This window comes from Microtus ochrogaster, linkage group LG5, assembly GCF_000317375.1.
Source record: "Microtus ochrogaster isolate Prairie Vole_2 linkage group LG5, MicOch1.0, whole genome shotgun sequence".
In the NCBI taxonomy this organism is placed as follows: Eukaryota; Metazoa; Chordata; class Mammalia; order Rodentia; family Cricetidae; genus Microtus; species Microtus ochrogaster.
The window spans coordinates 34,994,656-34,998,077 of NC_022031.1; positions in this window are offsets into that span (position 1 = coordinate 34,994,656).

Genomic DNA, 3,422 nt, shown 5'->3' on the forward strand with positions numbered 1-3,422 from the left:
TTCCCGGTAAGCGCACCTTGGGGTGTGACACATATGATAAGAAATGGGCTAGTCCAGGTGTGAGAGTTAGCCTAGAAGACGCTAGATAGAAATGGGACAAGCAGTGATTAAAAGAATACAGTGTCCCGTGTAATTATTTCGGGTAAAGCTAGCCGGAGGTGGCCGGGGTTCTGGGGATGCAGCCCGCCACTCATATTACTACAGAACACGTGTCCTTTTGGCACAATTTGTGAATATATACACAAAAGTGGTATTGCTGGGTCTTGAGAAAGGTGGTTTCTTAATATTCCAAGAAATCATCGTACTAATATCCAAAGGGGCTATACCAATTTGCACTTCCACCAGCAAAGGAGGAGTGTCCCTTTTACCCCACAACCTCTCTATCATAAGCTGTCATGAGTGTTTTTGATGTTAACTATTCTTACAGGTATATGACAGAATCTCAGAGTTGTTTTGATTTGCATTTCTCTGATGACAAAGGATTTTGAGCAATTCCTTAAGTGTCTTTCAGCCATTTTAGATTCCTCTGTTGAAAGTCCTATGTTTAGGTCTGTACTCCATTTTTTATTGGGTTATTTGTTCTTTTGATGACCAATTTTTGAGTTCTTTATGTATTTTGCAGATTAGTCCTATGTCTGATGTGGGGTTGGTGAAGATATTTTCCCATTCTGTAGGCTATCATTTTGTCTTGTTGTCCATGTCCGTTGCTTTACAGAAGTTTTTCAGTTTCAGGAGTTCCCATTTATTAATTGTTTTTTTTCCAGTGTCTGTGCTGCTGGAGTTATATTTAGGAAGTGGGTTCCTGTGCCAATGTGATCAAGTGTTTTTTCCACTTTCTCTTCTATGATGTTCAGTATGGCTGGCTTTATGTTGAGGTCTTTGATTCATTTGAACTTGAGTTTTGTGCATGTTGATAGATGTGTATCTATTTTGATTCTTCCACATGTTGATATCCAGTTATGCCAGCACAGTTTGTTAAATATGCTTTGTTTTCCCATTTGATATTTTCTGCTTCTTTGTCAAATATCAGGTGTTTGATATGTTCAGAATAATATCTGCATATTCATTTCAGTTCCATTGGTCCTCCTGTCTGTTTTTATGGCAATACCAGGCTGTTTTCAGAACTGTAGCTCTGCAATAGAATTTGAAGTCAGAGACTGTAATGCCTACAGAAGTTATTTTATTAATTCTAGATTAGTGGGTTTGGGAGATTATAGGAGCCAGAGGAGATGAATCACATCAGGAGAACATGGCCCACTAAATCAACTAAGCAGAGATTACATGGGCTCACAGAAACTGAAGCAACAAGTCTTAGGCCTGCATGGGTTTGCACCAGGCCCTCTGTTCTTCATATATGTTATGGCTATTATCTTGCTGTTTTTGTAGGAATTCTGACAGGAACAGGTGTGTCTCTGATTCTTTTGCCTGCTCTTGGGTCTCTTTTTCTTCTTATCGGGTTGTCTTTATAAGGGAGCTTTTGCCTTGTCTTATTCTATTTAATTTTGTCCAGTTTGGCTGTCAACCCTTGGAGGTCTTTACTTTTCGGGAGAAGAAATGGAGAGAGAAGTGGATCTGGAGAAGCATGGCAGTGGCATGGAGCTGTGAGTGAAAGAGGGAGGTGAAACTGTGGTTAGGATGTGGTATAGCTAGGAACCTGGCAGAAGTCACCCTGAAATGGTGGCTTATGACAGAGGGGTTGATTTTTGATAAATGATGGGAAGTGTATGGAATTGAATAAAGGGCTAAATTACATTAATAACCTATTTAAAACATCATATGGAAATCTACTACTGTAGAAGACACACACATACACACACTAGAGGAGTTAAAATTAGTTTACACTATAATGGGATATGACCCTACTAGACACCACAGGCTAGGAAAAGCATGATACTCAGAATGACCTACCACTGCTGAAGCTCTAGGCCATTCATTACATTCTCAAAGATACTCAAACAATTCAGGCTATTGCTCATGCCATTGGTTATCCTACAAAAATTGATGTTAAGGTCTTGCTGCTGAAGATAATGCATGCTGTAAACATGTGAACACAGAACAAAGAAAAAGGCAAGCTGATTATTACCTAAAAACTTCATTACTACTTCATAGTATAGGATGGTTCTATGAAAACTAGCACAGGAGAAAACTAAACAGCAACCTTACTCAGCTATGAACTCCATGAACTACAACAATGACTGGGCTGACAAGACATTCCCAGTGTGGCACTCTAGCACAAATGTTATGATAGTAAACAAACACTTTATGATTTAAGTCCTGATATAAAAGTTGAAATAAATTTATCTTACCAGTATCAGGCCAAGAACCTGTGGCTAGTCAGGTCATAGGATCTGGTGGTGGTGGGTGCCTGTTAGTTTTATTCTGTTAAATAGACAATATAAACCACTCAAATGACTTACTATTATAGTCTCAAATGCTCAGATGAATGCATTCTTCAACCTTCATTTGATTAAAAATAATTGGTTGTGTAATGTAGAATTGGCTAGCACATAACTTACTCTGTAGACCTGCCTGCTATTTACTTATAATAGGATTTCCTGATCTAGCCTTCAGAATGCTGGGTTAATAGACACGAGACACCTTGCTGGCTGTCTATGAATTCTTATCCCTCTGGCTGAAATTTTATGGCCATTGTCCTAGTTTGCCAATCTTATCAACTTTAGACCCTCCCTCCTTGATTAATTTTGAATGTAAATCAGGTTTAGTCTTAAATTGAAAGGGTTGTCTGCTTCCTCCTCTGTGTGGACATCAATGTGACTATGTAGTATTAAGGTGAAAAAAATTAAAGATAAATATCTTCATATAAAGTATTCAGTAGTTTCTAAAAAGTGTATAAAATTATTATATCAAACTGTTACAATAATCTCAAAACTCAATAATTAACATTTTCCCTTTAAAAGTGGAAATGTTGAGCTTTCGTTAGTTGGTATGGGCTGTTCGTGACAAACATGATGAAGAAAGTAACTTCAAAAAGTAAGCTTTGATTTAGCTTAAAATGGTGAACTTTCAACACTGTGACCATTATCTTACCATTTAAACGAACACAGTGCAGAAGGGTTTGGTGTTATTTTAACAAATCAGTGGTCTGCAAAATATCATAAGCACAATATTAACACAAAAAGATTACAAATCACTTTCAGGACAACGTAAAGTATTTTGACAGCAGAGTATTTTTTTTTAAAAAAAACTGTGTTTAGGAAGTTCCTCTCTTTTCTTTTATTGGGTAGACTTTATAACATTTTGTGAGGGAATGTAATTTTAGAGCCCAAGACCTACCAAAAATATCCTTAAATACACAGAAGTCAGGTTCAATTTGTACATCTCTCTTTGCATATTAGGATTGAAGATAATATTCGTTGGAGATATCAAAATACCATGGTATTAAAATAATTTTTTGTAGATAT